General features: G+C 34.7%; 1 long non-coding RNA gene across 1 annotated transcript in view; it reads right to left on the bottom strand.

The window, feature by feature from the left end:
- LOC116738024 overlaps positions 1–7,823 on the bottom strand; it is a 63,812-nt gene extending 55,989 nt beyond the window's left edge. The window contains exons 1-2 of the long non-coding RNA XR_004343530.1: positions 7,783–7,823; positions 5,714–5,721 (exon numbers count right to left, since the gene is read on the bottom strand). This is a non-coding gene — a long non-coding RNA (uncharacterized LOC116738024). The remainder of the gene's footprint in view (positions 1–5,713; positions 5,722–7,782) is intronic.
- Between the last annotated feature and the right edge of the window lie 5,979 nt (positions 7,824–13,802).

Raw genomic sequence — 13,802 nt, 5'->3', positions numbered from 1 at the left:
CCATGTAAGAATTATAGTTATATTTTCTTTTTCTACCTTTTATTCCAAGACACAACTTGTGTGCAGTGTCCCAAAATGAACTACCCATCTGTGACAGCCTATGGTCATTCTATTATAGCTATGTCCCCAAACAGCCTTTAGACACAAATTGATGCTCCAGGCTTGTTTTGTTTGTTTCTCTGGTCTCTTATGGTGACTGCATCTGAATTTATATAGTCATCCCAGAATCACTGCAGTGATTCTGCTTCCTATAAGATGCATCGTTTGCTCTATCAACAAGAATACCTTATTATTATGGAAAAAATAAGTCACCACACATACAAAAGCATATTCTTTGAGCCCAGATAGAAACAAAAATATTTTAATAATTAAGCAGGAACAAAGAAGAAATTAAAGAAACATTTGCTGAAATACCCCAAGACTATTTTATTCTTAGTTTTCTTGAATTAGATGACTTATAAGCTTGTTTTGAGTAGCCAGCAATATGAAAGAGCACATGGAGTTGGGGTGCCTGGGTGGCTCAGTCGGTTAAGTGCCCAACTTCAGCTCAGGTCATGATCTCACAGTCTGTGAGTTCGAGCCCTGCGTCAGGCTCTGTGCTGACAACTCAGAGCCTGGAGCCTGCTTCAGATTCTGTGTCTCCCTCTCTCTCTGCCCCTCCCCTGTTCATGCTCTGTCTCTCTCTGTCTCAAAAATAAATAAAAACATTTTTAAAAAATTAAAAAAAAGAAACAGCACATGGAGGAGACCTACAGATAACTAAGAAAAGCTTAATATGAACCATAGATGATAGAGGGAAGGGCACAACAGAGAAGGCATTTGCAAAGAAAGTGGTAAATCTTAAATCTTACTAGCCTGAAAAACATCTTACAGAAATATGGGGTAGAAAGGGGCTTTGCAGAGAGCTAGAGATAGACATGGGTTCAAATTTTGTTTCTGTCTCCTGCTAAATGTGAGCACTAGGGCAAAATAACTTGACTTGCCCAATGCTCAGCTTCTTAATCTATAAAATGGGTATCATAAATCTCTAGTTCACAAGGCTGGTATGAGAATTGGTCTATAAAGTAACACATAGGTAGGAAGTTACCATAAATTGTAATTACTAGTGAATCTGGAAAAGATTTACTATTGACTTAAAAGTCATGTTGTTTTTTCAGTATGAAGTAAAGATATCAGAGTTTTTCATCTAAAATTTCCTCAGAGATTTCTTTTTCCTAATTCATCTACCATATTGGCAGAAATAGCATTGTAAGCTTAACTTGGCTAAGTCTGCTTCATTCATCTGTCAACAAGATTCTGGGCTTCAAATTGAGTTGACAATTGTTGAAGGTAGATGGGACAGAACGGGCTACACAAGAGCGTCATATTTCGCACCTCAGAGGGTTCTATGCTACCAACAATAACATCATATCTCTGTCAGTCAAGCACAATTATATGGCTTGATAGACTGATACAAATACAAAGCCAGTTAAAACAGGTCTCTGGACTCTTTTCTGGCTACAGTTATAGGGCTTGTTTGAATATCAGAATAGCGTCTCCTCTGGGGACAAAAGGACAGAGAAACCACATCCCCCACTGATTCTAAGAAAGGTCAAAAGTAGTGCAAAATTTGCTACATTTAAAAACTCTGAAATCACTTTGTAAATTTTTATCTGACTCTTTGCTTCTTATTGAAACATGATTGCATTTCTAAGAAATCCAAAGTAGGCGGTACAATTTCATGGCATATGGAATCAGGTAACACAACAGTCAGGCAAATCATTCTAGAAACACATTTGTGATATCCAAGCTGGGCATTCAAGGCACTTTCATGGATTCCTTTAAAGCAATGTTTTATTACATGTTACCTTTATGAAAAAGAAAATAGAAAGAAGTACCTGTTATTCATGTAAAAGTAAATTACACATACTATTATAAAATTGCTGCATTGCAGCCTTTTATAATGGAGACCCCTATGGTAGCAATATCTTTTTGTCAAAATAGATAACCAAGTAATAAGCTGAACACCTTCCTAAAGAGTGAATTGATACGTGGGATCTAATTCAAGTTGTATTTCAAGTTTTAAATTATAAATGACCTCAATACGCAAGATACAGAAACTGACAGAAGAAAAAACACTTCAGCCACACACTAATCTAGTGTGATATATCCAATATATCAAATGAAGATGTAAATGTAAGGTTGTAAAATTAAATTTTATCATTATACTTTTTTGTTTTTTTAGTTTTACTTCAGAGTGATTACTTCAGAAGTGCAATGAAAAGGTGACTCTTAGTGACAAAAGAGATCTGTTACTGTCAATCAATCTTTCATTTGTTTGTTTCATAAGTGTCCACATGCTGTTTTTTGCACAACTGAGCACATGTCACAAGTGAATGACAAAAAAATACAAACCCCAACACCAGGTTACACTTCATAATCTTTCTGTACATGGGAAGCCATGGCAGCACAGAAGCTCGTGGCAAGAAGGAAGCTTGAGGAATTTCCTTGTGCTAAGTATTCTAACACAGGTTCAGTGTCACAAATTGCTCACCAGAAGGAAGACTATGGAATTTTTCAGACTACCTTTGTGCCTTACGTTGTATTTACAGGATGGAGGCAAGGGCAACTGCCATTACAATGGCGGCGTAAGCATTGATATTTCCTGTAATTTCTTATTTGTGCAGATAGCTAAATATACTTTTTAAAAACACAAAAAAGGAAAATAAAATTTCTCTAAAAATAAAATTACAGATTTCAGTTCATGGAAAAGAAATGGAAGGGGAAAATACACATAAAATTAAATGATGCTAAAACTAGGAAGACTATGGTCACTTTAAGTTATAATTGTTAATAATTGGATATTATATCTCAATATATCATTGGTAAACCTATTTAATCATAATAATGCCACTGCTTACTGATTTTTATTCAGATGCAAGATATATAATGGAAATATTTTATAGAGTGATCTCCTCTGAAGTGAAATTTGATATAAGGCAAATACTTCTTGAAAATCATATATGAAGGTTTATTAGAAATTAGAGCCTCAACAGGATTCCATTATAAGATATTTCACCCATAAGGATTCCCATGATACGGGGTTCCAAGTACTATAAGACTCCATTGTATTAGTAAAGATAGCATAATCAATACGTATTTTTTTTCTCCTTTTCACAATCGATGGTTTTTCATCTTACCAAATGTGAGTGACTTATCTTTTAGTCAGTGTAAAAACTCATGATTATACCTTATTTCTTAGATTTGATGCGGTTTCCTAAACACATTACAACTTCTTTAAAATGCAATCGAGATGGGACAGTATGAATGCTTACTTTATGGATTAACCACTTTACATTTTTTGGACATGTTTTTATTATACACAGTTATTTATATAAAGAAACAGGATTGGACCCATGGCCTACCACTGTTACACAATGATCCATGTTGCAACACACTCAAAACTCATAAGGAATAGGGATAATGTGGTAAGTGGAAAGGGTTTGAACCAGACACATCTAACTGAATTCCAACTTTGTAAACCCTCTCTAGAGGTAAAACTATTGATAATTAACCTCTATGAGTCTTCCTCACTGAACAATGGGAAGGGTAACACCAGGAATTTTGTGAGGCAAAACGGAAGTATGTGTGTAAAGTTCCTAGAATATTGCCTGCCACGTGTAGACATACCTCATTATTATTACATTTCACTTTTTTGGGCTTCACGGGTATCTTTTTTTTTTAAATACAAAGTGAAGGTTTGATAAGAGACTCTTAAAAACTGAGAACAAACTGAGGGTTGATGGGGGTGGGAGGGAGGGGAGGGTGGGTGATGGGTATTGAGGAGGGTGTTGGGATGAGCACTGGGTATTGTATGGAAACCAATTTAACAATAAATTTCATATTTAAAAAATAAATAAATAAAATAAAAGACAAATGCATTAAAAATAAAAAAATAAATTTGAAAAAAAGTGAAGGTTTGCAGCAATCCTGCGTTGAGCAAGGTACAGGCACCACTTTCCAATGGCATTTGCTCACTTTGTTTCTCCGTGCCACACTTTGGTAGGTCTCACAATATTTCAAATTTTTTCATTATTATTATAACTGTTATGGTGATCTGTGATCGGTGTTTATGATTCAGTGAAATCTCAGATGATGATTAGCATTTTTAGCAATAAAATACTTTTAATTAAGGTAGGTCCCTTATTTTTTTTAACATACTACTATTACACACTTAACAGACTACAGTATAGTGTAAACATAACCTTTATATGCACTAGGAAGCCAAAAATTCACTTGGCTCACTTTATTGTGATATTTGCTTTATTGCAGTGGTCTGGAACCAAGCCCATGATATTTTCCAGGTATGCCTGTACTTGGGGCTTAAACACATTAGTTCTATTTTCTTTTTATATACTAAGAAAGGAAAGAACAATTAAATCTTTAGTGGAGATCCTGGACTAATAGATGTTTCAAGAAAGCAGGATCTAGATGGCTGCCTAAATTTGTGAAGGACCAAAGAAGAAATACTAGAACCCGAAATGTCACCGTTTGGCAGAAGCAAGATGTAACTACACCTTCGCATGTCTAATACTTACTTACATCCACATCCACACACACAAAAAAGTCTTGAACTCTCTATTCTGGCTGTAATTTCCAGAGTTTCCTCTGGGTAGTAGTGGTTTGCTTCTAGCTTTAAAGACAGAGGCTTAAATATGAAGCGAAAGAATAAAGTTCCTAGACCTGGGGCATACCATCTGCCTAGCATTAAGCAAGAGCTGAAAGTCAGTTACAGAAGCAAAGTCATTTCTAACATGATTTATGTTCCACCCTTGAACGTGGCAGGAAGACTGCAAAAGATATTTGGAAGCCAATGCTTCCTCTGAATAAAGTAAACGAGTATATGCTAAGCCCCTCTCCCTGGACCATGCTGGCCTGTTAGATAAGTTGCCAATGTGGAGTCTTTGAACCCTGGAGCAAACTGGCTATTTGGGATGAGAAAGTATCTCAAGGCCAATGATCATGGCTACCGTAAATGTACAGTGGACAATGCAAACACTGGGGTCAGACAACAGATATCCAGGATATTATTACTCAAAAACACATCCAGCTCAAAGCTGACAAGATAATCTGTTCCTGTGAGTGCAAAGCAGGCTGGAATGCGGCAGCTCTGACCTACTCAAGGAACGAAAAAAGAGAGTGCAACTCTCCAAGGGCTCCATCTCATGTTCTTTATGCAGGCAAACTCCAAGGGACTTCAAAGGGAGTATTGCCTAAGGAGGGAGTACCAGACCAAGCCCCCGGGGGGTATCATTTCCATGATCATGTTGCCATCTACATTTGGTGACTGGCAAATGCAAATATTTCAGATACAAGTTTAAACAGATGAAAAAAGAAGTGCGAAATAGCTTGGGGATTTGCTTGCAAGAGAAACCTCAGAATTCCAGGAAAAGTATTTAATATCAGGAGCTTCATAAGTTTGTCCAAAAGTCCCAAGAGAGTAATTGGCTTGTGAGCATATCAAAAATAAAGTCTTTTTTAATTGACACATATTACACTTCAACATATCCAAAATAGTGTACTAAAAAAATAATTTCCCAATGTTAGATATCCTTCAAAGGTCAGTAACATTTTTCTAATTGAAATATAGATTATATTTTGATGTCTTAACATAGTTTTAATATACATGATCCTGATTAACGTAGAAGATCCCAAATGCAGCAAATATACTTACAGGAGGACCTGTGGGGTAGGGGTGGGGTGGAGAGAATAAGAGAAAGGGAGAGATGAATTAGTGAATATGCAAAATATGAAGATTAAATAAAAGATGAAAGCATTGTCATAATCATCATCAAAATACAAGGGACAAAGAAGTCATCTAGAGTTCAATGGTTCTTAATCTTTTTTTAGGTCATGGAAAACTTTGATATCCATATCATAAAAGTGTATTTACCAATACATTTTATCCATATCCATATCCATTTCCATTTTATCCATATCATAAAAGTGTATTTACATCTATCTGCACACAAACTTTATATAAAATTTCAATGGATGTTCAGATTCCCTGAGGCCTCTCTATGAATTACTGAAAGGCTCATCTTAAGATGGCCTATTTATATAGCTAAAAATTTAGATAAAATGTGAATCAGGAGGATCTTTGGTCATTGATGACAGCCCAGTTATAAAGAATTGATATATAACTTTCTGGAGTTTGGTAAAATGGCTAAATGAGAAATGTACCCATTATTTGTTCTAAAAATGTTTTTCATTCAGTAGCATTGTCAATATATAAAAGACTAAACCCTGATGTTTATATGTTTCTTTAAAACTATGTATTTTCATCAAAACATAGGCAAAGTCTAAGAAAATTTCAATATTTTGCACACTGTATGCTCAATTAAAACACAAACACAAGTTTTTAGTAGTCAAGAAGTTAGGAATTGGCTTTTTAAATTTCTATAAAACTTCACATAAGTACAAAATTTTTACTTTCCCCCCCAATCCTTTTTATTTCTTTTGACAAAGATCAATTCACCATTTGACTCTGCTAATGTTTTATTATTTCTTTTTCCTTAAAATACATTTATAATCCATCTTTAAATATAAAACTGCATTTTGTGAAAGGGATACCTGTACAAGCTTCCAATTACTTAGATTAAATGAGGTTGAAAGATAACTTTTAGGAACACTTTTAAGGGAATTAAGCAGGTATCTTGCCTAAATTAGTAAATTTTTCATAAATCTCTTTCACTTCAACATATTTTTTTCCAAAAAGAAGAGGAAATGAGACAAAAAACTAAAAACATTACAAATCAATCTGTTCCTTTTTTTTCTTAGATCAGTATTTTTACTGTTTCTACTGGAAAAGAGCATTTCTTAGCATACTTGAATCAAACCTTGAATTACTTTCAAAGTGAAGAAAAAACTCAAATAAAAAATGTTTTTTGAAACCAAATATCCAAATAGTGTGTGCACTTACTGTCTGACTTGTTTTATAAAGTCTAAGGCTCCAAAACGACCATGTGAAGTCTTATCAGGCCATCAACTCTTCCTTGCAAGGTAAGAGGAAGGTACATATAAGGATTTGGCCTAAGAGCAAAAACTCACTGAAATAAGCATCGGGACAATTGGTTCTGTTTCAAGTTCTGCTCTTAAAAATTTGCGTGGCCTTGGCTGGATCACCTGACTGTTCTGGGGCCTCCATTTCCTCAACTACAAAATGAAAATGCTGGATTGATTACTAAAGCTGCTGTCATCACTAAAATCCTAGGGTTATATGAGAGAAATAAAAATTCCAAATTTTGAAATGAATGAGAGTAAAAGCATGACAAAATTGTACCAGTTGGATAAAATAACAATAAACCTTTCCAAGACATGTGCCCCAGTGTCCCAAAGCAGATGTTTTCACAAAGATGTGTTCTCACAAAGATGTTTTCTCCATGCATGTACATGTATGGAGACAGAAGCATGGGTGATATTGCCACACTGTGTGCAGCTAAAAAAGTCTCCACTGTACACAAAAAGGACCAACTTAACCTGATACAGTAAATAACCCCAAATTGGGTGCCAGTGGTTATCAAATTTAACAACTTAACAATATCTTCCAAACTTCTATCTATGGTTTGATGGAAATAAGGAGATGATAAAAAAAAAAAAAAAAATTCTAGGTCTAGTAGAGAAGATTTAGACACATGCACAAGCTTGTGGGAAACCTCCAGCAAGACTATATAATCATTAATTAGGAGGAACAGATGCAGAAATCTAACCAAAACAATGACAGAGAGCAGCTGAGAGACTTACCAGATTCTCCTCTTCGGCCCCTCTTACCTCGTTTCCCCGGAGGGCCTGAAATACAAAGAAGAATTTTTTGAAAGTGGTTTAATTTTTTTTTCTTACTCCAAAATGGCTAGTAAATAATTATTGATGTATTTTATCACTATTTTTAACTAATAACATCAAAGAAAGGACCAGATATTTGTAAAGGCCAGCTTATCAGCATAACTCTTAAGCTTCAGTTAATTATAAAACCTATGCCAGATGTCTAATCATCTAGCATTACTTAAGAACACTGAACATTCAGAATTTTTATTCATGCTGCCTGTTTATCATCAGTAAAGATGAATTTAATTGCAAATTGGTACTGAGATTTCATGTGTCTTAGGAAAATTTCTTTTATAAAGATTTCATTATATTAATAATTAAAAGTGCTAAGTTCAAGATTATAGTTTCTCTTCAGTCAGGTTCATCATGATTGATGACTTCCTTGCAAATATTTAGTTGGCAGTTAAATGTATATATTTGTAATTGGAATTATCCTTACAATATTTCTATTTTATTAAATATGAATTTTCATATATTAGAATTTCTCTTATTGAGAACCAGCTGAGTTAAAGACATACTCTTTAATTGGAAAGTGTTTAGGTACTAACTATAGGTCTCATTTTTTTAAGGAGCTATCTCATTACTGTCATTCAGTAAATAGTCTTTATGATGATCCCACTTTGAAAGTAGAGAAAGACTTCTTTTTTTCCAGTGAATTGCCTATAAAGACCACCAAGCTAGTATGTATCAGACTTAACACAAGATTCTAGACATTCATGGCTTTCAAGCCATTACTCTCAATTATATCATTTCTGCCCTCATTTCCTCAAGTAGGAATAGTTCCCACTGAATTATGAATAGAAGAGAATAATTAGGCCACAATGAGAATTAAGGTCTTCTAATATTTGCTGTAATAAAGAGGCCAAGGAAAATACAGACCCTTCTGGTTTTAAAGAATGAGCTGCTAAGTTGGACTGATGACTTCCAAACTCTAGAAAGTTCAAGACACAAGCAGCACAGGCCTTAGCAGTCAGCCGGCTCCCAACGAGATCCTGAGCTACCAACTTCCACATGGAAACACTATCATGAGAATAAAAACATCAGTGGGCCAGTTAGTTTCCCCTCAAGCCCTTACACAGAGTAAGTCTGGTCATCTGTGTTTCGTAACAGGTTAAAAACAATCAAGCAATAAAATTGATTGAAAATGTTACGAGAAGCAGCAGAGTCCAAAATTGTTATTCAAAATTTCATATTTCTTTCTGTATTCTGGACTAAAGAGAAATTTCTTGAATCATATTCAAGATATTCTTGGCCAAACTGAAAGCAGAAGAAAAAATCACATGAACAGGTAGATAAACTCAGCAGGACCCTAGTAAGTATGAAAATACATATCTATTTACACCCGTTCAAACACACATGCACAGAAATATATTGACATATTCTCATATATACAATGTCTTTAAGATTAGGAATCAGATTTTTTTCTATTATAAAATTACTTAAACTAAGAAGTATTTAGCAACAAATATATACTTCTGATGTCTATGGTCTGCATAGTAAGGGTTATAGGTTAATGTATAAGATATCTATCTGCCCTGAAGAGGGAAAGAAGTTGAAGAGATTACATAAAATAACACATATGAAAAATTTGTTAGTATAGTGTTGTGAAGACAGCACCTTGAGTTTATGCTCTGATTTATTCCTTCTACTCAAAACATATGGCCAATTATAAAAAGAGAAAAAGTTTTTAGAAGAATTTGTATTCAAAAAAGAAACGGGCATGTCCACAGGCTAGAAATGGACCAAAAATGCAAAGTGGGAAGCAGGGATAAAGCCATGAGCCTGTTGGCTCTAGTTCCAGACACAGAAATAATGGCCATAAGTATGATTCCTGGAGAATAAATACTCAAAAGTTTTCTAACCAGAGTCAGGCTCACTTAATAAAGCCAGTGACTTGGAAATGCTGAAGATAAGCTGAAAAAAAACCAGGTCTCTGGCTTAAAGGCTGAAGAATATGGACATAGTCTCTCAATCAGAAAACCAGTAGATGCTTACTTGATGCCTAACTCTGTCATCTCTACAACATATATCTAGGACAGAAGTCTAGAAATGCCATTTTATTTTTTTTTAATGTTTATTTTTGAGAGAGAGAGACACAGATGGAGAGCAAACAGGGGAGGGGCAGAGAGAGAGGGAGACACAGAATCCAAAGCAGCCTCCATTTCTGAGCTGATAGCACAGAACCTGACGAGGGGCTCGAACTCATGAACTGGGAGATCATGACCTTAGCTGAAGTCGGATGCTTACCCAACTGAGCCATTCAGGCACCCCTAGAAATGCCATTTGAAGACCAGTCTGGTCTAGAAGGCTAAGGATGTCAGGGAAAGACAAACATAAAAGAGTTAGGTAAGAAAGGGTGAGTACAGAGGAAAGAAAAGCATAGTGAGAAAACTACATTGAAAGAAAGACAGAAAGAAAAGAGAGAGGGAGGGAGGAAGGCAGGCAGAGAGAAAGAATACATAATGAGTACACAAAACAAAATTCTAAAACATATGAAGAAATCTAATGCTAAGAAAGGCAACACTCAACAATAGGATCATGAATTCTTTCCAGGTAAAATTAATCTTAAAAAAATCAGACAGAAGTCAGTATATTAATTATACTTTAAGAGATAAATTAAAAAGTAATATTCATTAAAGAGCAAGGGTTTTTAAAGGTAAATAAGAAAAAAATCTATCTGAAACAGAACCCTTGAGAAACCTTGAAAAAAAAAGTCATTGAAATTAAAAAAAAAAAAAAAAAGAACAAATCATTTAAATGGTAGCCTGGATATGGATGAAGACAGAATTGATGTAGAAGATGCAGAATACAGCCCAGAGACAGATCCAATATTGATTTGTTCCTATCTATCTGTCTACCTATCTATCTATTCTGGTCTGAATGTTTGTATGCTCCCAAAATTCATATATTGAAATTCTAACTCCCAAAACTGATGGTATTAGGACGTGGGGCCTTTGGGAGATGACTAATTCATAAGGCTGGGGCCCTTGTGAATGGAATCAGTGCCTCATAAAAGATTCCCTAGAAAGACTCCCAAACCCTTCCACTATGTGAGGATAGAGTGAGAAGACACCATCTGTGAACCAGGAAGAGAGCCCTCACCAGAAGATGACCATGCTGGCACCTTGATCTTAGACTTTCCGGCTTCCAGAACTGTAAGCAATATAGTTTTTGCTGTTTACAAGCCACCCAGCCTGTGGTAATTTTTTATAGCAGCCCAAACAGACTAAGACAACTATCTGTCTATCTACATTTCTGTCTACCCACCTACCTAGCTGTCTGTGTCGAGAGGCAAAATTTTACTTACATCACCAAGAGTACCCAAAAGAAATTATAGAGAAGCCCATATTTAAGTGATAACAGATGAGGATTTTCCAGAACTGAATATAGAACCTTAAGATTAAAGTTATACCCAAAATGCCAAGTAAAAATAAATCACACTTAAATATAATAATGTTCAAGAATAAAGAGAAAAATGTTAGGAATTACCAGAGGGAAAATTACAGTGGAAGGTACTTTGACTACTGTCTCACCAACAGCAAAGGTGTCAGAAGAGCTTAGTCCTGATTTTCATAATAAATCTCAGATATCTCTTATTATTATTTGTTTATTGGAATTATCTTACCATTTTCCCCTGATGAATGTTCCTTTTAAATGGTAGAATTTATCAATAAAAATAAATTGCATAAGTATTTTAAATAGTTTGAAATAAGCTATAAAACAATATTTAAAAGATACCAAATTATGAAAAAATGGTCAAAAATGCAATATCTTTTGAAAACATCAAAAAACAAAGAATATTTCTGAACATGTCTGTCTTAAATATTCAATCATAGGCTTAAAGGAATAAACCAAATGCTGTGGGAAGTGTCTGTTATATTGAGAATTGAGAAAGAATAGAATCTAAGGAAACTGAAAAGACACTGACAAAACATACCTATTGAAAATGAAAAGGTTACAAAGAATTTCATTCTATGTGAAAGAGAAAATGAAGTTAAACTGAGTTATGATAAGATGAGAATCTAAACTATGGGATTTATAAAGAAAATACTAGATTGGAGAAGAGGATGTACAGTTACTACAAGAAACAGAAGACTGGAGTGAGCATTATACTAGGCTTAGTGAACTAATAAATTACATAAACCTCCTGAAAGACATAAATACAGATCTTGCTTAAAAAAGAATAAATAAAGTTTTTGAAAATAATCTGTGCAGATCAGATAATTTGATACTGCTTTTGATTTTAAGGATGAAAATAATTTTTTAAAAATGATTGGATGGGATGAATTTAACAATGGACAGCTGGACACTAGGATGAAAAATCAGAAAAGGCAAATGATAGATTTTTCCCAGGCAAAACTGATGTTAACAATAGTTCAGATAGACAGTGGCCATTTCCATTCTAAGCCGAGTGATGAAGTGTTGAGTAGTCATGAGCTGTATGAATGAATACAAAAGCTAAAACCTGACTCTTATTCACTGAATTTGGCCAGGTCCTTGGAGCAGAAATTCTCAGTGAACTCTGTCAGCAGAAAGCCATGACTCTGCAAGAGAAAGTGGTTCAAGAATATGAATGGGAAGCTATCAGCAACAGAAGAAGTGAAAACTTACAAGCAGAGAATTCATGAAATGAAAAATGAGTTATGGAAAACAGAGAGAGGCTATAAAACCAGATTGCTCTTTGTAATAACAAAATTCATGGCAATCAGTACTGTTCGTGTTTCAGAAAGAGTTTTTGCTTGAAAGACAATGCAAACTGTCAGCCTGAGACAGACATTAGTAAAAATTAGCCATAATGGAAATGCTTTAAAGACTTGTGTCAACAAACCCAGCTGGAGATAGATCCAGGTCATCAAAGCACATCATAAGAAGGTGTCTTAAGCTAAGCTAATTCTTTGTGCCCAAAACTAATATTTGCTGGAGCACTCTACTCCTTACTAAAGGTATACCCACCTGTCAGAAGGCTCTTTTCTAAGGTGAGAGATGTACCTAGAAGTAAACACATGCTTATGTATGAGCCTTCCCATGATCTTGGGGGGTGGGTGGTTATTGCACATGTCTGGAATAACCCTCATCTGGTTTATCAGATGAATTACCAAAACCTGTCAATTCTATTTCTATTACTTGAATCTATTCACTCTTCTCCACTCCAAGTATTTCATGGCTGAGTAACCTTTCTGGTTACATAGAGAAGAGATTTTTTTAACGAGGATTTTACTTGTCCTTTAAAAACATTTTACCACTTATAAACATTTACAATTAAATAAATAGGAAGCGTTCGAGAAAAGTTTCAGAATCTATAATGGGTTTTTTGTTTTGTTTTGTTTTGTTTTTACCTCTTGCTTCCTATTTCAACACACATTTCTAGCTGTCCCTGTTTTGGGGGGAAAAGAAATAATATGGATAGAAACAAAGGGAAGAACTAAAATCAAAATGGATTAAAGACTTAAATATAAGGACTGAAACAATAAATCTCCTAGGATGAAAACATAATGAAAAAGCTCCTTGACACTGGTGTTGGCAATGATTTTTTGGGTATCACAACAAATGCACAAGCAACAAAAGCAAAAACTAAACAAGTGGGATTATATGAAACTAAAAAGTTTTTGCACAACAAAGGAAATGATAAACAAAATAAAAATTCAGTCTATGGAATGGAAGAAAATATTTGCAAACCATATATCTGATAAAGGGTCAACACTCCAGATATATAAGGAATTCCTACAAATCAATAGCAAAACAATAAATCACCCAATTTAAAAATGAGCAAAGAACCCAATCGACATGTCTCCAAAGATGACCTACAAATGGCCAAAAAGTATATGAAAAAGTGCTGAACATCACTGATCATCAGAGGAATGCAAATCAAAACCACAATGAGATATCACCTAACCCCTGTTAGGATGGTTATTATTAAAAATAACAACAACAACAACAAC

The sequence above is a fragment of the Lynx canadensis genome, chromosome B1 (genome assembly GCF_007474595.2).
Source record: "Lynx canadensis isolate LIC74 chromosome B1, mLynCan4.pri.v2, whole genome shotgun sequence".
NCBI classification, from domain to species: domain Eukaryota; kingdom Metazoa; phylum Chordata; class Mammalia; order Carnivora; family Felidae; genus Lynx; species Lynx canadensis.
The sequence above is the reverse complement of the archived record's forward strand: the minus strand, read 5'-3'. Positions and strand labels throughout refer to the sequence as shown.